Source organism: Chinchilla lanigera, unplaced genomic scaffold (genome assembly GCF_000276665.1).
Source record: "Chinchilla lanigera isolate Chin_1 unplaced genomic scaffold, ChiLan1.0 scaffold00009, whole genome shotgun sequence".
NCBI classification, from domain to species: Eukaryota; Metazoa; Chordata; class Mammalia; order Rodentia; family Chinchillidae; genus Chinchilla; species Chinchilla lanigera.
The window spans coordinates 26,056,030-26,082,031 of NW_004955410.1; positions in this window are offsets into that span (position 1 = coordinate 26,056,030).

A 26,002-nucleotide genomic window follows, 5' to 3' on the forward strand; every position below is an offset into this window, starting at 1 on the left:
TATATCAAAGAGGGGTTACTGAAAATGTACTGCAATGATAGCTTTACTGTTTCCTTGAATATCTTGCCTAAGGTAAAGCTTTTTCCTCTTTAAAATTTTAAAAAAGAAACTTTTATCCTTGTCAGTACTTGGGATATATCATATTAGAGGAATTTGTAGTGACTGTGTGCTCATTTACTCAACATGTTTATTGAAAGAGGTTTTAAAAATTTTATTTATAGATTATCTAATTTCATGTATTCTAATATAGGTAGTAAAACATGGACTAAGATATATAGACATCAGACACCCCTCCTTGCAAGGAACCCTGGAGAAGGAGACTTGGCACATGAGTTGGGAGGAGACTTGTCAATAGGCTGAGGTCAGAAGTGAAAGCGAGGGGTAAATACCTAGACTTTATGAGGCTTGCCTATGGATCTGGAGCAGTGGGTAGAAAGTGACATTCAGGTTGATGGTACCTGTGCAGTGCTATAATGGACTTGTGCAGTGCCCAGCCCTCAGCGAGCTTTCGTTGCTGAATCACTGTTTACAAAAATTGGGGTCTGCTAGCACTGACAGAGTGGCTTAGAAACACAAGCCCTAAGAGTGAGCAGAGAGGCAAAATGTACATTTTCTATAGTGTTATCCCTGGAGATAAGATCTTTTGTACTGATGCCACTGCTAACCCTAGAGAAAAGGGATTTTGTTTTCACCTCAGTCTAAGTCTTGTCTCTTTCAACCCTTGTTTTCTGCCCAAGTCAACCACTTCTGAGGATGACAGACAATGGTAGTATGCATTCCCTTCAAGGGAAGCCCTTTTCCTAACTACAGCAGAACAGCTGGACTTAAGGAGCCTGGGGAGAAAAATCACAAAGAAGAGAGACATCCCTACACAGATGCTTCCCAAATGGATGAAATGAGTTACTTTACTGGCTCGTAGGAGACACTGGTCATGCTTTTCACTTGGGCAATTAAACTGTCTAGCCAAGATCTTGAGGGAGAGAGAGAGAATTTCTTTTTTCCTCCTTGGTCCTAGACAGTGGGTAGCAAAGACCCAGCAATTTTTACCTTTCCTTCAGGTGGCCTGTCCTTGAGTTATTGTGAGGGAATTAGCTAGGCCATTTGTCCTCCGACCCAGTTTTTTCATAATAAAAGGGATATTTTGTGCTCTATTTCTGCCCTTGCTGTTTTATTTCTTGATGAGTTCAAAACCTAAGTAGGAAAAGAGGCAATCTGTTTGTTAGGCCTTCTCCAGACACTACGTTCTGGCAGTGACTGTTCTGTACCCTGGGCAATATTTGTGCCTCTGTATCTTCACCTGTGAACTGGAGCTGTAGCAACAACCTTTGGATAAGGGTTCAAAAAGTGGTATACATGATAGACTTGAAGATGTTAATTCCCAGCCCTATTCCCTTGGTAATATCAGAATCATTGTTTGGCTACATTTTCTAAATCTTTTCCGAGAACCTTGCTGCTGTGACACATTGATTCATTTTGGCTGGCACCATATGCTCCCATCTGCTGTGAGCAGTATAATTGTTCTGTCATCAACATCGGGCATCCACAGCTAATCCACGGGGAAAGGCTCCAGGGCTGTGACCCAAGTCCCACTGGCCCATCAATTAGCTTCTGTGGAAGGACCAGACTCAGTACGTCTCCTTCTCTACCACGCCAGCACTGGTCACAGCAGGGACAGGTATTCAGCTGTAAGTTTTCATGGCCTTGAGTAAGGACAGCTTTCCATTTCTGAAAAAAGGTTGTTTGAGTCTCAGAATGGGACCACTTTTAGGTCTTTGTTCTATGTATATTTAGTGTGCTGTTTCCACTACTGGTTGATCTGGGTTCAAATCCTAGCTCTACCCCTCTGTAGTAGACCTCAGGCCAATGATTTCTCCTCTCTGAGATGTCATTTTTGAAATCTATGATGTGGGGCAAATACGTACCTGGCAGAGTATTATGAAGATTTAACTTACTTCGCTTAGGTAAGTCAAGCATTTAGCACAGCGGCTGGTAGTGCTCAATAAATGGTAGTGATTATTTTCACTAGAATGCCTATTCTTTTTTCATGGAGCAATTTTGAAGACCAATTTTTAGAAAGCTTTATCGATACACTTAGGGCAGTGGGATTCATTTTTGTTTTTGTTTTTAAGAAACAAGAAAACAGGACTTGCACTAAATGAGTGACTTGGACTTTTGCACAGTGAAGACCGGCTGTGACACTCTGACAGACGTCTTGGTGTGTGTGAACACTTCCCACAGATGCTAATGCAGGACTCGGAACCTCTGCTGAAGGCTTGGGGTCAAGGAACATTTCACTGGTTTTTTGTTGCGCCATCTCCTCATTGGATGTGTCCCCTTTCACTCCTGCTGCTACAACCTATGACTCACCAGGATGTACAGTTTATAGTGGAACAGGGGCAAACATGATTTCCTTTCTTGGTGAGGGATGCAGAACTTGGGATGTATGTATACATAAATATATAATATATAAAAAATATATATATAATACTGACTTTAAAAAAACCTTTTATCCATATACATTTCTAGCTCTCTAGAATTGTGCCCCTCCAATTTATGGTCCTTTGGACAGCAGAGGTTTCTGGTAAGCAAAGAAAACATATATTACTAATAAAGCACTTGCATGTTAAAATATGACATATGAGACTTAGGTGCATTATGGTTGGGGATAGGTTAGTTGTTGATATAGCTAATCTAGGCGGTGTTCCTGTGAAGGAATTTCAGGAAAGCCAGGCTTGGTGGAGAATGCCATGCTAGAAGTGAATTTCCAGGAATGAATGCTCTTTAATGAAAATAAATTTAGAATGATTTAGCCTACTGTGGAGATTAGGAAACTTTGGCAAAAGCCCTAATATTTCAGTAGTAGAAGGAGTTGGCAATTTGCTTGTGTGCCCTGGTGTATTTGCATGCGTATCTGGTTATGTGTGGTCAGGTCCAAGGTGAAAATTCCTTCTCCATGTCTGAGGCACTTGGCTGGGGGAAATTACAATATAAAAGTATTTTTGTTTTTGCTTGTAATGAGTTAATGAGCAGAGAAGTAATTACATTGGAGTTGGGGACTTAAAACAATATACATCTAAAAAACAGAAGCTTAGGATGCGGCCAAACGGACCACCCTGAGAATGAGTGCTTTTGGAATTCTCAGGAGACGCCATCACTTCTCAGAGGGTCATCTCTGGCCACACTTGTCAATTTCCTCGCTGGGCCTGGCACACAATCAGGTGGGCTTCCACGGGAGGGCTTTCTGCTCTTGCTTTGCTTGCTGCATGGTGCTCCCCCTAATTTCTTCAGATCTCTGCTTACAAGTCCTCCTCCTCGGAGAGGCCTTCTCTGACCATTCTATTTAAGGTGATGACATTCCCTCTCATCAGTTCCCTCCTGAATGTTTCTTAATAGCTTTCCCTGTCAAGTACAAGCCATACACACTCTCACACATCTGTTTATTATCTGTCTTCCCCAGCGGCACATCGATTTATGAGGGCTGGATTTTTTTTCCGTAATGGGGATTGAACTCAGGGTTTTTGCACTGAGGTACACCGCCAGGACCCCCACTTTTTTAAAACTTTATTTGGAGATAGGGTTGTTTTTAAGTTGCCCAGGTTGGGCTGAAAATTGCAGTTCTCTTGCCTCATCCTCCTGGAGTGCTGGATTTATGCTTCTTTTTTTCCTTCCTCTTTCCCAGCCCCCAGAATAGTTCCTGGTGCACAGCAGGGACTCAATAGGTATTTCTTGAGTAGATGGTAGCTTTACATGCTCTCTTGTTTTTATAGAACCCGGCTGGCTGATTTACATTTTCATTTTAGAAATGAAGCAACTAAGAGAAGGAGAGATTAAGAATCTGTCCGTAGTAATGTATGCTGGAAAGAGCAGAGTCAGGATTTGAATCTGGCCTCTAGTTTCTCCCTAAGTCCCAAGTTCATATGCGACACCCTGTAGCTAGTATTCTAAAAGGCTTTGTCTCCAGTTCCTAGTACAGAGCTCTGCAAACCCTAGGAATTTCCTAAGTGATAACTGCTGAGTATCTTTTATTTTAATGGGGTGACTCTAGATAGTTTTGGGACAGGGGCTGATAGTAATTAGATTTAGATTTTTTTCGTTTCTAGTACTTATGTGTTTTATTCATTATTTTATCACCTTGACTAAACTCCCAATGTTGAAAAGATGTAATATTTATGAACAAATTTGTCTTGCTCTTGATCTCAAAGGCAAACCTTTCAATGTTTCATCAGTTTCATGTGTTGACACAGGGTATGAAGCAATGTGAACTCCCATATGAGTGGTAGAAGTATGAATTCATACAACTTTTTGCAAATATGTACTCATCAACTGTTAAAATGGAAGACCTGCCTATTCTCTGAGCTAGAAAATCCAACTCTAGATATACACCCAACAAAATCCCATGTACACATACAATAGGAGGAGAAAGAGCCCTTGACATTTATGTGAAGGAATGGGAACTGCTAATCTGTTAGGCATTACACTTGGATTCTTAGGTGCCAATGTAAATAGTGTGCAGATCTGAAAGTGCAGAAGTTGCAGGCACATCTCTTTAAGTACAGGGTGAGAACTATGGGGAGCTGAATTATAGGTGTCATTAACAACTTTCATCGCTATTTAGTCCTGAGAATATTTTATAACCAAACAAGTAAAAAACGAAAATAGGAAACAACCCACATTTCTATCAGCAGTAGAACTGGTAAATTGCTGTATAGAGATAGAGTTAAATATGTATTGATTTTCTATTGTACATCGCAAATCAACATAAAATTTAGTGACTTTTTAAAACAAGATTTTTATTTAGCTCACGATTCTCTAGTTCAGCAATTTAGGCTGAGCTCAGCTGGGAAGTTCTTCTGGTCTCAGCTGAGCTGCCTCACACACCTGTGATGAGCTGAGTCAGCTTGTTGGTCTTGGCTGGACTCCTTCCCGTGTCAGAGGCCCCAGCTCAGACAACCAGGCTAACTCAGTGCTGGGCCACATATGTCAGCCTCCAGCACTCTAGTTTAGGTTTGTTCATATGGCAGAGGCAGGGGACGCAACCAATACGTGAACAGAAACACACGAAAGTTCTAGAGGTCTGAGATGAGAACCGCCACATGGACACTTTTATTTATACTTCCAATTTTTTGGGAAGGCAGAGGGGAGAGAGACTGCTTAATTACTAATGGGCAGTGATTTATTCAATCATGCCTATTTAAGGAAGCCTTCATAAAATAACCTAATCAGTGGAGTTCAGAGAACTTCTGAGGTGGTGAACACAATCATATGCTGGCCCAACTCCACGGGGGATCAGGTGACCTGCTGGACTTCACCCTACGGGCCTCTCCACCTGGCTGTTCATTTGTATCCTTTATAATAAACTGGAAAATGTATGTAAAGTGGCTTCCTAAATTCTGTGAGTCATTCTAGCAAATTATTGAAGATGAAGGAAGGCAGGCAGGGGGAATCTCTGATTTATAGACAGTACATCAGAAGTAGTGGTGACCTCTTGCTCCTGGCATCTGAAGTAAAGGCAGTCTCCTGGGACAAAGCTCTTAAACCTGTGAGGTCTGTGACTCTGCTCCTTAGTGCCTGGATTTAGAACTGAACTGAACTATAGGACACTTAGCTGGTATTTGAAAGTTGGAGAGCAGTATTGGAAAATATATCACATATTTGGTGTCAGAAGGAAAAGCCCTCTCAATACCCAGGACAGTACTACGGATTCTCCGCCATGCTCTCTGTTCTCTCAGACTTCAGCAAATGCCAGCTGCACCCACTCAGCTCTGTGAGAGGAAACAATATTAGAGCTAGTCTCAATTCCTTCGCAGTCATCTCCACTTGCCTCACCATTAAATCGGGCCAGTTCTACTCCCCAAATAATCCCCAACCCGGCCACCTCCTCCCTTCTCTGCCCTGTGGAAGCTGTCATTATCTTGTATCTGGATTCTTTCTGTGGTCTCCTAAGCCAGTCCCTCTGCCTTCTCAGTTTGCTCTGTAACTCATTCTCGACACCACAGAGTAAAAATGGCAAGACGCTGTGCACTATGCCTGCCGGGGTAGCAATCGGGCTTCTACCTTCCTGGATGCTCTTGGCAGCCTCCTTTGTAGGGCTGTTCTCTTTGCACGGACGTCATTATTCTTCTCCCTGTCAATGGCACGTACCTCCAGGTTGCTGAGGAAAAGCCCAGAACTTCCAGCCAAATTGTCTGTTTTAGAGGATTCTTGTGCCTCATTACCTTAGGAGGGTCTGATACATTCAAAGCACCGTAATTACTCCTACACTGCCACAAAAGGCAAAATAAATTCATATAACTATTATTCAGAAGGCAGTTGTTTAATCTACTATAAACTGTTTTCTTTAGTTGCAGCTGTGATTGCATCTTGTACTTGTGCTGCAAATCCCTAAGAATCACTGGCTTCGGCCTGGCAGCCTGAAAGGCCTTAGCTCCTTCAATTGTAAGATTGGACAGGGGTCATTCCAGGATGCCCGGAGAATTGTAGCAAAGACAGCAGCCTGACAGGCTCAGCTGCTGTCTGCTTCAGATGAAGAAGAACAGAAGAAAAGGATACAGGGGATGCCAGGGGGTTGCTGAGTTCGTCTTGCTGCCTTCACCACACAGGTGGTCCTGAAGACAGTTAACCAGTGCCAAGAATGTTCTCTGGGCAGGGCGCGTGAATGTTTTGGAAGCGCCAAGTAGTGCTGTCTTCCATCTAGAGAACTCCTCACCTTGATAGAGCCCTACTGTTCTCAAAATATTCTTCTACACATAGAAGTCTTGCCACAGCCCAGACACATGAAGTCTTGGAGCGAAGCTGTGGAGAGTGTGGCTTAGTAGTGAATTTGCAAATGGTCACATACCTGGTAACAGTACGAACTCAGGTCTGCAGATTCTAGCTTCCTTTCTGTTATTCTAAGAATAGAAAAGATATTTCTTCTTGTGGGCCAACTTTGACAAATAGTGGTTTCTTGGTATGGTGAGTTCAGAAATGGCTCGAGGCCATTGCTGGGCCTGTTTGGAAATAATGTTATGATTGATTGGTGATTCTGCCACACGTGAGGGAGGGGATGTGGTGTGCATGGCTGTCTACTTACTTCCTATCCTCTGGCCTTCTTGTCTTGTATCATAGTTCCTTTCTTTGTGTTCTTTGTTTGGACCACAGGTTGATAAGAAATGCTGCCTGTGTCTTAAACATGCTGCTTTGTGCGGTCCTGATCATGTTGTATCTCTTCTGCTCTGATTATGGTGACACAGGCAAGTGCACAAGTCCACATGCCTGTGACTTATTTATCTGCTTATTTTTTGAGACAGGGTCCCATTATGCAGTTCAGGTTGGCCTTCAGCTCACTTTGTAGCTCAAGCTGGCCTCAAACTCACAACAATCCTCCTGCCTCAGCCTCCTGAGACCTGAGATTATAGGCATGTGCTTCTATGCTTGGCCCTGTGACTTCTTTGATGGAGAAGTTTAATATGTTTTTTTTTCCTCTCTGAGAAAGAGCACTTCACATTTATGTGAAGGAATGGGAAATAATCTGTTAGGCATTACACTTGGATTCTCAGGTGCCAATGTAAATAGTGCCCAGATCTGAGAGTGCAGAAGCTGCAGGCACATCTCTTCAAGAATGTGGTGGGGAACTATGGAGAGCTGAAGCATAGGTGTCATTAACAACTTTCATCTCTATTTATTCCCAAGTCTTCATGGGGTGATGTAGACCTAAAGTATTCCTTTATTTTAAGTGAGGCTCACATTTTTCCTTTTTTTTTTTTTTTTTTGTCACTGGAACAAAATACCTAACGCTGTCTAAATTTAGAAAGAAAAAAGAAAAAATTGTGGTACTTTTATATAATGGAATACTACTCAGCTATAAAGAAAGATAAACTCGAGGCTTTTACAGGTAAATGGTCACAACTAGAGACCATAATCATAAGTGAAATAAACCAGACCTCCATGTGTAAGCAACATATTGTCTCATTAGTGTAAGAACCTGAAAGAGTGAATAAAAATCAGGAGGTATGAAAGACATTGTGAAATGAAAGGAAAATGCTCAAAAGTAAAGAGCAACTGGGGTGAGGGAAAAGAGAAAAGAAAGAAGGGGAAATAATGTATATATGTATACACAGGATAGCTAACATAGTTGTACTACTGACTTCTATTGCTTTACTGAAAGGAACAGTTAATGATTACTTATTTGATCAATCTTGCATGTCTCTATTTGTTTTCCTGAGAAACCACTTTGAAGGTATCAATATGTAATACAACAACCACTGTTAATTTCCTACCACTTTGTCTGTAACTCTGTATTGTTTATATTATTCTTATGCTACTTTGTAAATGGATGTGTTTGTTAATATGTTTTCCTTCTTTTATTTTTAAAATAAATTTAAAAAAATAGAAAGAAAAAAGGTTTATTTTGGTTCCCAGTTATGGAGGAGCAAAGTTGAGGAGTTGCATCTAGTGCTGGTCTTCTTGCTGGCGCAGCGGGTGGCAGGAGACATGATGTGTGTGTGTCTTTTGGTTTTTTCTTTTTTCTTATCAGGTCACCAGGACTCAATTATGGGGGCTCTGCTCTGAAAACTTTCTCTGAACATCATAGTTAGATTAAGTTTTCACCCTCTTGGTACCTCACAGTGGGGGTTAAATTTCACCTCATGAAGTCTGTGCAATGCTTAAAGTATATCTAAATCATAGAAGTCACTAAGAAAGTAAATTAGGAACAGAACAAAGTAACTTAGGAAGAAGAATCCTATATTTGAGTCTCTTCCCATGCCTCCGAGAATTTCTCACAGTAAATTTCTAGCAGTGCTTCCATCTAGCTCCATCTCTCGCCTGTCCATGTCTTAGTTACTTTTCTCATGGTGAGACAAAATACCTGATTACAAAAGTTAAAGGGAAAAAAGATTTATCTAGTTCATAGTTTTTAGAGGTATCAGTCCATAATCTGCTGGCTCCAAGGCAGGGTGGCATGGCAGAGGAGCAACAGTTCATGGCAGTGGAAGACAGAAAAAATGAGGGGGATTAACAATCTTTCTTGCCCCTTTTATATTCTATCTAGGCTACTGGGATTAGGGCAGTGCCAAACCAATCAGTGGACTGATTTAGTAATCACACACCCTTAATCCCAGTGTCACACACTCAAGATTCGGCCACCTCTGAAAAATTCCTGTCTAAGATTGCATGAGGCTTTAGGGGGACACCTAGACGACGCAAACTGTAACAGTCCATGATTAACAAGGTTGGATGACTTTTTCCCTACACTCTGGCTATTGCTTCTTTGCTAAGAGCTTACTTCCTCCTAGAACGTACTTATTGACAACCTCTTCCATGCAAAGCTTTTCCTAAACATCTAACTGAGAGTTCTCTTTTTGAGTTGCATCTGCCACTGCCCTTGCCTTCCCTAGCATTTTACTTACAGGATTTTTTTTTTTTCTCCTACCTTATATTATAGTTTATTTATTTATTTTTTTTGAAGCAGGGTCTCACTATGTAGTTCAGGCTGGCCTTGAAGTGGCAGTGATCCTCTTGCTTCAGCCTCCCAAGTGCCAGGATTACAGGGGTGCACCACAAAGCCCAGCTTTATAGTTGTTGACTGAGTGTTGCTGCCACCTACTAGATTGTGAGAATTTGAGAAAGGACTCTTTGATTATTATCTTTTCCTCATTACCTAGGCTACAGTAGAAACTTACTAATTAAAAAAAAAATGTTTGTTGAATGAATAATTCTTTTACTGTGGCCACTCCAGTAAGTCTTTTCCCCTCCAGGCCTTTCATGTTTGAGTGACTGACTGTGAAAATGCCTGTCCATGAGCCATTTGCAGTGCAGGTAGTGGCTGTTCATCAAGCAGTAGTCAAGGCAAGGTATGGTTGCAGCTTCAATGGTAATAAATAAGGATGTGACTTTGACATGTAAAGAGGAAGTAACAATGCGAGCCTTGGTAATGGAATAAATATGCAAGCTGAGAGTGGCAGGGGAAGGGATCGGGATGGCTTCAAAATTTCTGTTTTGTTTAACCAAACTGTTAGTCACAGTCATTGAGACAGATAAATTTAAGGTGACCAAAACAATTTGAAGGGCTATGATCAAGAGTTTGGTGTTGGGTTTGGAGCTTAGATGGGGATCAAGACTGAAGGTCTAAATTAGGGAGCTAGCAGTATATAAATGATATCCAGAGTCACAGTCCTGGCCAGGGTATAGAGAGAGGAAGGGAGGTTGCATGAAGTCAACCCCAGGAAATCCCACAGTTAAAGGCTGGAAAGAGAAGGATGAGGGGCTTAGTGAGCTGAGAAGGAGCAGAAACATGCTAAAGCAAGTCAGAGGAAAAGAAGACTGAAATGAGTTTGGCTGAGAAAGGGAGAGGGCAGTATCTGAAAAGAGAAATGTGAAATTTTTCTTTTTTTGGAAATGCAAATTGATAAAGATTTTGTTTCTATTTTTAAATAAGGGAACAATTGAGTGTTTATCTGCAGCTGAGAAGGACCTTAAGGGATCAAAGATACAGATATGCAAAGAAGTCAGTGGCTGTCGGTATGTAGTCACTGAGAATCAGAAGAAGACCGGAGTAGAGGTCACATAAAGCTGTAGTGATTGTGAAGGCTTGGTAGGAAGAGGTTGAGGGTATTCACATCTGAAGACTTCTGTTTCCTCTGTGACATGGAATTGTTTGCTAAGAGCGAGGGAAGAGAAAACAGGAAGATGGTAATAGAAAGGGAAATGTTGGAGAGCTAGATCATATATACTGAGGCTGAAGAAAGGTGTTATGGGATTATTTTAACCAGCTAGAAAAAGAGATTGTGATTGAAGAGCTAGATGCTTGAAGTAGTGACTTCAGAGGTAAAGCCACTTGGGATGATGATCAGGGCTTCAGTAGAGAATCCTATGGTGAAATCAGCGAGGCTAACTTCAGAGAACTTGGAAGAATGAGGTCAAAGCAACTATACAAATAACTAAACTATGGTATGTGGGGGGCACAGGTTATTTGGACAAGGTAATGATGGTTTAAATTTTTCTGTCTTGATGAAATATTTGCAGTTTTGATGATCACAAAATTAAGAACACCACACTTTAAATATTATAACTCATCTACGTAATGTCAGGCACTTAGGAAACCACCTTCTGTGGTTTTCTTCACAGTTAATTTTCACTTCATTTGGGGAAGCTTTCCAGTCTCTCACATTCCATTTATGACTCTTGAGGGCTTTGAGAAACACCGAGGCACTTATTTCTGATACCCTTTCTAAACCTCCCTCTGTGTGTGTGTGAGAGAGAGAGCGCATGCTTGCACACGTGCATGTTGGGAGGACTTATAAATAGCTCCACAGTGCTTTGGGGGAACACCTGATTTGAATAGTCAAAATTTCTCAATCTGGGCTCCAGGGAGAAGAATCCATCACACTGATCATTCTGCAGCTGAATTCAGCTTCATAGTTGGAGAACAGTTGAGGCTCATAGGTGGTGAATTGGTTCCTTGGCTCGAGATGAAGGAACCTGAAGACATGTTTAGGCCCAGTGCTTGGGATGCTTTAAAGGAGACTGGGCGTGCTCAGGGTGGTATGGCCGCAGACTGCTTGGGATAGTCTAGAAGACTCACTCCTGGAGGCCAGTTCTCTTGGCTTTTCATGGTTTATCTGTAAGCTTGAGCAGTCACGATGGGTATTATCCTCCTTGACATCTAAAGTGATCATGAGTAATTTTGAGTTTTCAAAAAAGAGTAAAATCACAATGCTCATATAGCTATAATAATGAACACACAGTGAAGTTTTAACTTATTATGATGCTGTAACTGGTTCAAAGGAAAAATTAAAAACCATAAATGTATGTGGTATAAAGGGAATTGGATGTGAATATGCAAATAGAGGCAAAATCTTTTTTCTGATGAGTGGGGAAGAAAGTAATCTGAACTTTTCCTGGGTAGGACAAAATTTGCCTATTTACTATCAGTTATCTAAAATTTAGAGTTGAAGAATACCTCCCATAGTCTCAAAATCAGAGAATGCAGAAGAATGAGTTACAGATAATACATAGTTTTTCTATAGAGCAGGATTCTTCCTTCTTGCTAGAAGGACTTCCTGCTAGAACAGAACAACTCTCTGATGTCCTGTTCCTTGTTCTTTTTATTTCCAGCATACCTGTTTATTGGATTTGTTACATTTTTACCTCTGGGCTCCTCAGCTAAATAATAAATCTCCATGGGAAAGATCATTATATGCAAACCTTTCAGTATTTAAAGCCACCGGAATAAGGAAATTTTCAACTTATTAAATAAAACATTAATTTTCTTCTGTAACTTTATTACTTTGGAACTAAGACAGTAGAAGGAAGCATGTGGGTGCTGATAGAAGATGGGCAGGTAGGTGGAAAAAGAAAGAAAAATAAGTAGCTCTTGAGAAAGAAGGCCGGGATTTGGGGTGGGTGAAGGAAAAGCTTGGGCCCGGCTTTATTCTCTGTGGCAGGGTGCCCCTGAGTGGGTGACTGTAATTTGTGCATCATCCCTTGTGGCTGGAGTGGGAACTCCTTTGGGCCTATTTTCTAAAGCACTTTCATAATTGCCTGGTACTTTACAGCATGGCCCATCCTGTGAAGAGAGGCCCTTCAGCACAGATTCTGAGCAGGATAGGAGCCCACATACGCTTAGTTTAATAGGTGGCTTACCTTGGTTTATTAAATCCCCTCTAATTCAATGGGCTCGGAGAGGCGGAATCAGTGGTTTTCATGCCTGGATGCACCTTAGAATCATCTGGGGAAATCTGGAAGATACCCACATCAAGAGACTCTTATTGAGTTGGTCTGGGTGGATCTGGGCCTCAGTGTTTTAAAAAATTTTCTTGAAATGGTCACAATGTGCAGTGAAGAGTGAGAACTATTGATTTAAGTAGTATTGCTCAAATGTGGTTGATGGTTAGAATCACTGGAGTCTGCTTTTTAAAAACACGGATCTCCAGGCCCTTCCTTGGTGCCGTGGTTTTGCAGGTATGACATAGGGCAAAGAAGTCAGAATGTTTGACACCCATTCCAGGTGGGAAGCGGCCATGTTTATGAGGTATTAGTAGGGTGATACTTCGGAGGCATCAAGTTTTGGCTCACAGAGCTGTCTTGGAAGCTTAAAAGCTTCTTTGCTGAAATAGGCTTTGAAGGATGACCTTTAGCTGAATTTAATAACTTTTCCATTTGTAGGTGATATTTATGTAGATCACTTATGTAGTTTGGTTATATTCTGATTGGTACATGAAAGCAATAACATACTTTCCTTTTTAGAGACAGGGCTGTGATAAGGTAGGAACATGGCCCCCTAGAAGATACATTCTAATTTCTATGACCTGTAAATGTAACTTTATTTATAAAAAGGGTCTCTGCATACATGATTTAAATTGTGTGTGTGTGTGTGTGTGTTTCTCTGTATTGAACCCTTGGTCTGTGCACTGAGGTACATCTCCAGCTCTTTTTATTTTGAGACAGGGTCTTTATGTTGCTAAATTGCCTGAACTGGGCTTGAACTATGTGATCCTCCTGCCTCAGCCTCCCAGAGTGCTAGGATTATAGATGTGCGTCACAACATCTGTTTTAAATTAAAGGTCTTCAGATGAGGAGATTATTATTATTATTATTACTATTATTACTTGGGTACCAGGAACTGAACTCATGACCTCACACTTGCCAGGCAGGTGCTGTGCCACTGAGCTATATCCCCGGCAAGGAGATTATTTTGGACTAACCAGGTAGGACCTAAATACCACCATCAATGTCCTTGTAAGAGGCAGAGCAGAGAGACCCTGGAGCAGAGACAGAGGTGATGGGAAGAAGAGGGTAGAGGCTGGCCACAAGCCAGGAAACTCCAGCAGCAGTCAGAAACTAGAGGAAGCGAGGAACAGATTCTCCCCTCAAGCCAGTGGCGGGAGCTTGGCTCCGCCAGTACCTTGATTTTGGTCCTATGATACACAATTTGGACATTTTGCCTCCAGAATTATGAGATCAAATTTCCCTGAAGTTTGTGGCAATCTGTTACAGCAATCATAGGGATCGAATATTTGGATCTCCTGTGGAAGGGGGTACAGCTGAGATTCTTAGTGGGCCTGGGGTGGTGCCCTAGATGGTGATGCTGCTCATCTCTCAGGGGATCTCCTGGGTGACACTGCTGTCACTGCACTGAGGAGCAAGTGGAACAAGTAAGGGTGGAGCAGGGGTGGGAGTGCGAGCTTCCTGAAGGGAGAAGCCGGGCAGTTTTAGGAAAGTTTTGGAACCCAGTCCTATCATTTCGAACTCCTCCAGTCATTTTCACAGACAAGGGGCCGATCGAATTCAGGCAGCTACCCAGATAATTGAGATAAAAATTAATTAGATGGCAGCCTCGTTTCCCACTATGGTGGTTAAGACCTGGTTAAAAAGGGTGTGGGGCCGTCTTAAGTAACAAAGGGATAATTGCTTCAGCAGCCACATCTGTAATGTGCCGTCATTTTCTGAGAGTCAGTGGAAACTTTTGGACCTATTGAGAATGAGCATGGGTGCAGCAGGTTCATTTAATTTCAAAAGCCATAAAATCTGAACATTAAAAAGAAGCCCACCCCATGGTTAATTCTATGTTAAGTATTGGTGACAAGTTTAGTAGCCTGGGACTGATTTAAAACAAAGGTGAGTTTAGCATCAACCTTGGTGGTGTTTTTTTTTTTAAATTTTAAAGAGAGTAGTACATGAGAAACAAACAAACAAAAAATAGAACAGTAGCAGCATATCAGTATCACAAGCATAAACAAATCAAAGCAAAAACATTTAAAGTGATACAGGGTCTCAAGACAAATTAATACAAATCAACAGTGGTTGTTACATTGCATATCATTATCCTCACATACATTGCTCAGATTATCAGATGTAAGAATAAAAGATTGCTCAAACCATTAAAGAGAATAAGAAAATATTTCTTTGATAAAACATTAGGGATAATACAGAGTTTCACTAGACAAGATGGTAGGAGTTCACCATTATAATTCCATTGTATATTGTTACCTTCAAATCAGTTGCTCAGACCACCACACGCAAGCATGCAAAATCGATCAGAACATAAAAAATTGTGAGCATTAACTGTTCATTTCAATATACCATCAGACAACAGCAATACATTCATCGCTGCTATTCATATATATATTTATGTTTTACCTTCCTTCTTTCTTTTTTCTTCTTTCCCTCATCCCAGTCGTTCCTTCCTTTGAGCAATTTCTTTCCCTTTCCTATCATCTATTGTATGTTTTGAGTTTTACCTAGTCTTTCTGGTTCTACACCAAGGAGACAATATGATGTTTACACATGTGGGTCTGATTTATTTCACTTATGAGTATGGTTTCTAATTGCACCCATTTACCTACACAAGCCTCAAGTTTATCATTTTTAATAGCTGAGTAATACTCCATTGTATAAAAATACCACAACTTTTTTATCCATTCCTCCATGGATGGGCATCTGGGTTGTTTCCAAGATTTAGCTATAACAAATTGTGCTGCTATAAACATGGGTGCACATATATCACTGTGGTATGATGTCTTTAATTCTTCTGGGAAAATACCTTGGGTGGTTTTTAATTTGGTGTTTGTCTTTCACTTGATGTATTGCAGTGCAGAGCAGAAAAAAGAGGACGAATTCCTTGAACTTATTTAAATGTAGACATCTTTAATAATGCATAACTTATTTAAATGTAGACATCTTTAATAAAGAGGTAAAGAACAGTTGTAACCTGTGGGTGGTGCTGAAATATTGTATAGTGAAGTTTCCTTTGATCAGAGACATCACTGTTTTGGAAATGTAGTTTTAGGCTTTCATGTCCCTATCATTCCCCCATTTTATTTTTTAGTGGCAAAACATATGTAATTTAGTATTTACTACTTATTTATTTTATTTTAAGCATACAATTCATTGGCATGAGGTATATTTACATTGTTGTGCAACCATAACTACTATGCATTTCTAGGAGTATTTTCATCATCACAGGCAAAAACTCTGGACCCATTAAATAATAACTCTACACTCTCCCCTCCCTGCAGTGCCTGTTGACCATGACTCTACTTTCTGTCTTGGAATTTGTCTATTCTTGGTATTTCATATAAGCAGACTCACACTGTGTCTTTTGTATCTGGTTTATTTTATTTAGCATAATGTTTTCAAGTTTCATCCCTGCAGGTCAAAGCGCCATTCCTTTTAATGTCTGAATAGTTTATTTTGTGTAAATAACACACGTTGTTTGTCCATTTATCTCAATGGATATTTGGTTTCTTCCATCTTTTGGCTACTATAATTAAGTATTTTATCTTTTACATTAAGATTTGATGGTGCTAAAAATGATTTTTGAGAACTCCAAGTCTTTCTTTTTAAGCTAATGGAAGATATGCCTATGAAAGCATGGCTGGGATCACCACAGTAGGACAAAGAAGCATCTTGATCTTTTTTTGCATGATATTTGAACAGTCTTAATGCATGGGCTTTGCCAGCAACAGACCTGGGAGCAGGTATCTGAGGTGGAGAAGGATGAACAGTTATGGGCAGAACCACCCTTAGGTATGATTCCTGAGCTTGCAGCTTGGCCCACCTGTGGTGCAGTATTCCTCTCCTAAGTGGTGGGATAAATGGATGTGCCTACTTACAGTATGTACCTCTTCTAGACCTTTCTGCGGTATCTGAGATCCCAAATTCCTGCCCTGTTGGGGTCCTGAGCCCACTTCCAGAGCCTCTTTCTTGTTGATCCGTGCAGCTGGTGTCTGAAAGTCTGGTACCCGGATGGAGGGTGAACAGGAGTAACTAGCTTACTCTTCTGAGGTAAGCATAATGGTCCCCGTGAGACAAACCCTGATTGAGGAGGTGGGGTGGGCCTCACCGTGGGTTTCTAGCCATGCTGTCCACATTTGAAGTCATTTCAGGTCTTGCAGAGACTCAACTCTGGATGGGATATTATAGTGGGTGGGTGAGGTTACACCGAGGCACAGTTGTGAAGTAGATAAAGTATCCTATACCCTTTCTGCTTTTTCTTCCTTCCCAGCCCTTCTTCCCACTGACCCTCCCCTGTCACTCAGTGCGCTAGAGTCAGAGATTATCCACAGCTACCTCATTTGACAGATGAGAAAATTAGGGACCACAGAGGTGAAGCTTCTAAAAATGACAGAATTCACTGTTAGAGGCAGTGTTGATAGCGGCTGTTCCTCCATCCCCGCCCACAGTCTTTGTGTGAGACCTGACACTCAGGCTCCTGTGATGCAGTGATTTAAAGGCTTACTGTAAGACTGGAACCATGACCTCCTGCCTTGGAATGAAGAGTCAGGAGACTTGGAACCAAAGTTCAAGTTCATAACTTGAAAGTTCATAACTCACTGTTGGAATTTAGGAAATGGCTGACCGTTGTGGCCCATAGTCTTCTGACAGTATTAAATTCAGCTGGTCTTATGTGCTCCGCCCACAGTCTGTTCATTTAGCTGCTATTTGAGACGGGAAAGTTAGAAAGCACATGAAACACCATATCCATGCAGGATGCGAAGAGAATGTGCGGGGTGACGGAAGAGAATGTGTGTGGGTCCTTGGAAACACTGTACCCATTGTTCAGGAATGGAGAGGGGGGAGTCTGACCTGCTTTAATGTGTACTCAGCTCCCCTCCTCCCACACTTCTGCTTTTCATGCTTTTTATGTCACTTCCATAGGAATCAGGGAAGGGGTTTGTGTGGGAAGTACCTAGGGTAAATGGGAACTAAAAGAACCTGTCCTAAAACGTCTGGCTGCACTAGGGCAAGCTGACATACAGGCTGACAACTGTATCTTGATCGTTCAACTCATGGCTTACGTGCCAAAGGCAACAGGCTGAGTGATGGTCAGAGCCACTTCCGTTGTCACCGGAGCCAAAGGCACAGTGACAAAGTGGGACAAGGTTGTATGTAATGCCTTCTGCAGCATTCTCAGGATCCTTGCCCTTCCTCTACCCTCTTCTATTTTCCTTTCCCCAGCCCAGCCCTTAGTTCATGCCACTAGTTGCTGTGTTCTAGATGTCCAGAGTTCCTCCTTGCCATCTGCTTCTCTCCTAAGAGGGTTTTCAAAATAGCCTTGCTTCTCTGTGTTATATTCAGCACTCAAACTGCAAACTCTGAAGGTTCTGATCTGATTTCAACAATTTATACAAAGGTGGGAATTGATTAGCTTAACTCAGGGGTGATTTGCATTTCTAATAAGAGATTCTTAGCTGGGCATGGTGGCATATACCTGTAATCCCAGCACTTAGGAGGCTGAGGCAGGTGGATTGCTCTGAGTTTGAGACCAGCCTGGGCTGCGTGGTGAGTTCAAGGCCAGCCTGAGCTACAGAGTGAGACCATGTCTCAAGAAAAAAAAAAAAAAAAAAAGAAATTGTTGATATGAGAGAATCTCTTATTGGTATATTAATATGAGAAAAACGTTTTTGAACAGGGAACATCGTCTTTTCTTGTTCCTATCCTTCTCTAGCATAGAGGGCAGGAGTGGGTGTTTGGTGGGAAGTTTCCCTCATTCCCTTTTCAGGCACTGGGCATGTGTCATGTGTCATCTCATTTCATCTTCATGTGACCCTATGAAAGTACTATTAGAGACATTTTACTAATGAGGAAACTGAGGCTTAGAAAGTCTGGACATTTGTTCAAGTCACACAGCTTGTAAGAAGTAGTGCTGGATCGGGCTTGGCTTTGTCCCACACTTTCAGATGTAGCACAGCAACATGTGAAGGATGAGGATTTGAAATTAATTCTGGGTTTTAGTCTGCCTGGTGATAGCAAAAGGGTGAGAGATAGGGCTGGAAGTGAGAATGGGGCAGAATGTGGGGACATTTGTATAGTGGGTTCAGCAAGGACATTTGGCTATGTTGGATGGATCGGTGATATCTGTGGACATCTTCCCTGCTGAGGTCTAGACTGAGGCCCTGCATACAGCGGGAGTGATTGTTACCTCTCTGTCTTCCTTCTTTTTTCTGTGGGACCCAGAGCTGGCTTTCATGTGATAGGCCACGTAGCTGGTTGGGGAAGAGGCTAGGAAGTGTGATTAGAGAGATGAGAAGGATGCATTTAGTAGGCAAAAAGGATAGAAAGTAGTACTAGTAGTAATAATAATAATAATAATAATAATGATAGTAATAATGAATAGAGCTTCCTGGAGCTCTGGTTAGAATATAACAGCGAAACCAGCCTTCTTTTAGCCATTTGACACTGATATTTTCCAGTTATGTCTCTAAGGGAAAAGGAAATTTGAAAATGGAATCAAATAATGAACAATCAATGTATTTTCATGTGCGCTCAGGGCTTTAGACTATTACTGAATCTTAAGCCCCTCAAGGCCAGCGAAAGAAAATTGAAAAATTAAAATAACCTTATTATCAAAGAAATAGTGGCAGTTCAGTCACCTTTTTGGTGGACATTTAATTGTGAAACAAGGCTTTCCTCCCAAATCTCTTGGTGAGCAAGGACTTGCATGGGGATGGCTGGGTGGGCCGTGTGCAACGAGACCTGTGCCAAGATGCCCGCTCAGACGCTGGGCCCCGCGTCTGAAGGTCAGCCCTCATCTGCTTTATTCTGGGCTGATGAATAAGGCATTTTTATATGACATAAAATTGCCCCCTAAACATCTCTACATCATCGTCTGTTTCATAGCAGCACTGAGCAAGCTGAAGTTCCCTTGGAAATGAGGTCTCTCTTTTGGTTTCTTGCCTCTTACCTTGTACTTTGACTTTCCTCATTTTCTTCATTTTCAGACGCAGTGCCTCCCCCTCACCTCTTGTGGTTCATACTATATAGTATTGACTGTCATCTACCTCTTATGTGCCAGGTGCTTTTTCTATAGACTCTCTGGTTCTCATGATACCTCTGTATGATGGTGTTTCTTTGTTTTACAGATGAGGAAAACTGAAGCTTAGAGAAAAATTGACTTCTTGTCTGAGTTTGCTCTTTCCCCTCAAAGTAAAGCCAATATTCCATTTGGCAGCCGTGTAGTCAGCCCTCGTCAAAGCTGGGGCAGGGATAGGGTGCTTCTTATCCTCCTCCTGGGAAGACTTACCTTTTCAAATGTAGGTATTTAGTTGGAGGCTTCTGGCTAGGAAACTTAGAAAAAGAAATAGAATTAATAAAAGTGAAAAGACCTTTTCATGACAAAGCTTATTTTCTTCTCTCCGTAGTGTTTACTGTACTTACATATCTTCCTTGGTAATTTATTTCCATTTAGAGAAACGTCTAAGAAAGACAACTAACATCTATTATACAAAATGGTGTGTTTACTTAATTCTCACTGCGGCACTGTGAGAGAGGCCCGTTATGTATGGTGTTAATGTGAGACAGAGAGGGGTAAAATAACTTGACCAAGCTCATCTGTTGCAGACTCTCGGATGCCAGTCAGGCCTGAGGAACACCAGTTCCTTCCCATGAGGGTGTGCAGGGTGACGGGGCCAAGGACGGAGCCCACCTGAGAGCGGAGCAAGGATGGTAGGTGTTGCTGAGTAGGCAGCATTGGAAATTTAGTTTGGAGGGCCTGCTGCATGCTGGAGCTGTTAACAAAGAGCAAGGCAGGGATAGACCAGTGGAAGTAGTAGTTACGCCAAGTGTCCTCCACTGTGTGCACATGTGACTCTGCTTTTGGTAAGTTCATGATCATGTTTTATCCTGCTGCCCACATGCTTTATAGAGAGTCTTGATTTATCTTAGGGGCCCAAGCTGATTCAGATTCTCAAGAGGAGCTCTCAGCAGAGTGTTTGTGTCCTCTAGGGAGGCCGTGCAAAGAAGGGAAGTGATGGCATCTAGTGAATGCATGCATAGTCCATTCACAATGACTGAAGGTCACTATATAGCAGGCACTATGTTGGACCTTGGCCCTAATGGAGAGTGACAACTCTTATGTAGCAGGTAGACAATACATAAAACACATTTGGGACCTGAGCAGTGACAAGGTGCCTAGGGGAAGGGGTAGAATTTGTAGGAACAGGGAACAGCAAGTACACAGAGAGAACTTTCCTGGGATAGCAAAGGAGGAGAGAGGCTTTGGGAGTTTCAAGGTGTTAGGGCGGTGCTGTCCCATACGGCAGCTGTGGCCGCTGTGCCTATTGAGCGCTCGAAAGGTGGCTACCCCAAGCAAAGTGTGCTGTGAGGTAAAATACACCGCAGACTTGTGAAAACTTAATAAATGAAAAATATAGATCTCATTTAGTAACTTGGAAAGATGGGTTATGTATTGATAATATTTTGGATGTAGTATGCTAAATAAAATTTTTTAAAATGAATTCTGCCTAATTTGACTTTTTCAAGTGTGGCTAGTAGAGAATTTAAAATATGTGGATGGCTAGCTGTGTACTTCTGTTGGAGAGCGCTGGGGCTAGAAAGTAGGGGAAGTGGAAGAACATTTTTGTAGTGATGGCTATGAGTGGTACATTTGCAGAAAGTGGCTATTAGGAGGTATGGTCTTTAGGACTTTAGGCCTTTAAGGGCTTAGCGTTCTTAGAAAAGAACCCTGGAGAGCTTCTTCACTCTTTTCCTCATGTGAACATGCAGTGAGAAAAAGGCTTGCTGTGAGAGTCAGCCAGTGTCTTGATCTTGGACTTCCTAGGATCTTGAACTGTGAGAAATAAATTTCTGTTGCTTATCATTGTCCTGGTTTATGATATTCTGCTACAACACCCTGAATAGCCTGATATTCTGTTACTGCGCTTATTTTTCTTACAGAAGTGTGTGTGTGTGTGTGTGTGTGTGTGTGTGAGAGAGAGAGAGAGAGAGAGAGAGAGAGAAAGACAAAGGGAGAGAGAGAGAGAGAGAGAAAGAGAGAGACAGAGAGAGAGCGAGAGAGAGCAATAGGCAAGAAAAACAAGTTTCATGACATAATTAGAAATTGCATTGTTTGGTGGGGAAAAACAGGGTGCGTAGAGGGGCTTGCTTGAATTGAGGCTGTTAGGAAGCCCTCTGAGATGGTATCATTACATTTGAGGAGGAACCCCCTGTGGGAAGAATATCAGAATCTCTGCTCACAGCCTCCATTCTTGCTTCATCTCTTCCAGTTGAGTTTAGCATTAAAAATGCGCCTCACTTTGCAGTGTAAGGCTGTTCTAATTAGTTTTATTTTCTTGTCTCTTTACAAAAAGATGTGGCAGTTTCTCCAGTTCTTCTGGGAGGGAGGCAGAGACCGCAAGCTTGAGTGCACTGATGATCCTTTAAAGATGGGGCTGCAAATGGCTTGGGGTTTTTATGCGGGAATTCCCTCAGCAGTTGGTCCTCAGTGCTATTCAGCTCCCTTGGCATTTACTGAACTGCTTGCCTAAATGGGATGCTTAAAAAGGTGCCACCCCTGGAGGATGAATTTTAAGATCTTGACTTGTAAATAGTGTTCCTTTTTTTTGTGAGACAGTTCTAAAAGGCTTGGAAGTGTACTCTTTGGAGTTGTGCTGGTATGCTGTTCTAAATGTCATCTTTTGCTTTAGTCTTTAAGTACTAATTATAATATAAACAATGGCATAGCATTAACTAATTACCATGTGCCTATTACTGAGCCTAAAGTCTTTACATACATTATCTCATTTAATCCTCACAGCACAAGAAGCTGTGCAGTTTGGTGGTGGGTCATTCTCAGATGCCTGACTCTTAGCTCTGTCATTACTAGCTGTTCAACCTTGGGCAAGTTACTCAACTTTTGTCCTTTCTTTACTCTTCTGTGAAATGAACATAATATTAGGTCTGACTCAGCCCATCCCATAGGTTTGTGGAAAGGAAGAAATGAGCTGATGTATATAGCCTACGTGTACTGTATGTAATATATGTGTTTGGAGCCATGCCTGGTCTGTAGTAAGCCTTATGTAATGGTTAACTATTAGTGACATAAAGTAATATGGCTACTGGCCCCACTGAACACATGTGAAAATAAAACTTTGAATTAAATCATTTGCCCAAGGTCATATACCAAGGAAGTGACAGTCTCCCACTGTTGCACTAAGGTACTGAAAATGTTGTTGGTTGGTCCACATGCCCCAGGTATGGGAAGATTTGAGAAATAAGCCATTTGGATGTGTTTTTGGCCCTGGGGCTCCATAGGACCATATGCTATAGAGGGTTGTTGAAACCTGATTTTTGGCAATCCCAAATCTCTGTAATTGTAAAGTAGACCTTTTTCTGCTCATGGCATCTCTCCAGACTGCATCTCTTACTAGGAGATGACAGTATTGGTGTAATAATTGGAGGTTTACCAGAGAGATTAGTTGTTTTTGCCTTGGAACTTATTTCTTAAACCTCAGGGAAAGAAAAAGCCCATCTGTTATGTAACTTCTTGGAAACTTGTTGCCTGGAGTTTAAGAGTAGGGTTTTGGAGTCATGGAGGTCTGGGTTTACATCAATGGTACCCCTCATGGAGTGACCTTAAGAGAGTCCTTCGCATTTCTCAAAATTGGCTTCATTTTTTATAAGGTAGGATGATCACCATGCCTATGTCAGAGTTATTTCAAGAATTTAGTGAAATTACACATAACAATCATAATGACAAAAAGGTAATTCAAACCGAGAGCTGTACCAACAAGTATTTATAATGATTATTCCAATATTACAAAAGAAGAAATATACATAGGGCTTATTACTTTTCATTGGTTCAACAAACAGGAGCTGTTATATAGTGATTCCCTCTCATTCATGGGCTATATTCCAAGACCCCCAATGATCCCTGAAACTGCATAGTGCTGAATTCTATATACATTTCTTTCCTCTATATATACACATACAAATTTAATCACTTTCCCATCTTAACTAATCACTTATGTCCTATGGCTATGACTCTAGTAGTTTAAAGTGGTACAGCAAAACTAAGATCTTTGTCCTTTACAATTTCATAGATAGAAGATTTGTTCTCATAGATTTTATAATCTCAGCACACAATTTTTTTTGTTTTCCTTATTAACTTGAAAGCTTTAATCTCTTCACGAAAAGGGAATATGTTATGCCTTCTCTTTGGCATCAAAGAGCATCACTGCATTGTACTTTAGGGTTAGTATTAAGTAAAAGTCACTTGAGCACAAGCAATGCAAGATTGTGACAGCTGGCCTAATAACCAAGGTGGCTGTTAAGTGAATAATGGGTGGGTAGTATATACAGTGTAGATATACTGGACAAAAAGATATTCATGTCCTGAGTGGTACTAAATGAGATGGCATGAGACTTCAACACTCTACTCAGAATTGCCTATCATGTAAAACTTAAGAATTATTTATTTCTGGAACTTTTCATTTAATATTTTTGGACCATAATTGACCACTGGATAACTGAACACATGGAAAGTGAGATTGTGGATTAGGGGGATTATCATAACCCAGTTAGCCAATGACCTATGAGTTTTTGCTTTAGTAAGACATTTTCTACTATTTGAAAGCCCAGGTTAGATCACTGTCTAATTAGGCACATAGGATGATCTTTTACGACCCTTGCGTCTCTTTGTTTTTTGCATCTCCCACTTGGAGCTAAAGATCAAGTTACTGACTTTTGAATTAATATTGGCTCTTGCAATCCCCTAAAATGAAATAATTTTACCACCTAGGAAAAAATGGATCCTAGAACTTTATTCTGACTTTTTTTTTTTCCAGTACCAGGAATCGAACTCACGACGTCGTGCTTGCCAGACAAGCCCTGTGCCACTATTCTGATCTTTATCCTTGTTTATCCAACCATATATTTACTTGACTTTTCCACCTGGATGCCTTACAAACCTGGCCCAAATAAAATTAATATTAGAAATGAGAAATATTAGAAATATTTGAGAAATATTAGATATTAGAAATATATAGATATCAGAAAAATATAGATATTAGAAATATTAGAAAAATATGAGAAAAATTAGAAATAAAATTTCTCATTAATTTGAGAAAAAAAAAAAAGTCATTTTTTTTTTGTGTCCCTTTGTATTTCCAAATCCTCCACTTCTTTTCATCCCATTGTCGTGGTCTTGGCCCAGGGTTCTCTTGCTCCTGGGTCATTACTTCAGTCTTCTAACTGACTGCTGCTCCCACAGTTGCTCTCTTCTTGTCCATCTTCTTTCTTTTTGGTAGATGATCTTTTAATGAGTCCCCTCTGTTCAAACCCCTGTGGGGGCTTCCCACTGCCCAGAGGATAATACCCTTAGTCTGTCATCAGCAGCAAGTCCAGCCCTGTTTGTCCTGCCTGCTGCATGTGCTCCCTTGGGATCTGATATGTCAGGCTGTCTCCCACCTGGGGCTTTGTGCATACTGCCCCCGCTGCTGCAAAGAGTCTACCCCATACCTCTTCCCTGATTGCCCCTGCTACTTCAGGTCTTAGGGCAGATATTTAAAATGTCTCTCTCCAAGGGAGGTATTTCTCAAACATACCTGCAGCCTACTGAGGTCGAATACCTGTGTTATATGCTTATAAGCCTGTAAAACACTCACTGCATTTGTAAGTATTTGCTTAGTGTTATGAGTGTGTCTAAATGTTCCCCCAAAGCCTCATGCAGTCATGGGGGTTGCTTTTCAGAGGTGGCTAAGTCTGGAGAGTGTGGTGCTAGGATCAAGGGTGTGTGATTACTAAATCAGTCCACTGACTGGTTTGGCATAGTTCTGGCTAGGATTGAGGGTGTAAATGCTACACCTGCCCTAGGGCAGGTATTCTGCATAAAATATAAGGAATAGAAAGAAGGCTAATGTGCTCTTGCCTGCTTGCTTATTGTGGACTATTTCTTCTCTGCAATACTTCTCTGCCATTCTACTCTGGCTTGGAGCCAGGTAATGATGGACTGAAACCTCTACAAACTGTGAGCCTAATAAACCTTTCCCCCTTCACCTGTGGGTGTTAGGTATTTTGTCTCAGCAATGAGAAATGTAACTGAGACACTTACTATTTATCTTCTTTGCTGCAATGTAAGGTCCATGAGGATTTTAAATATTTATTTAAACTAGAAGGGCCTATCATCTTGTACCTAGTGTAGTTATCTCAAGTTACTTGTTAGGAAAACGGAGTCCTTGGAGTGGAATCTTTAGTTTTCTGCGAATGTAAGTGAACTATGACTAGACAATTTAACTTCTCCTCT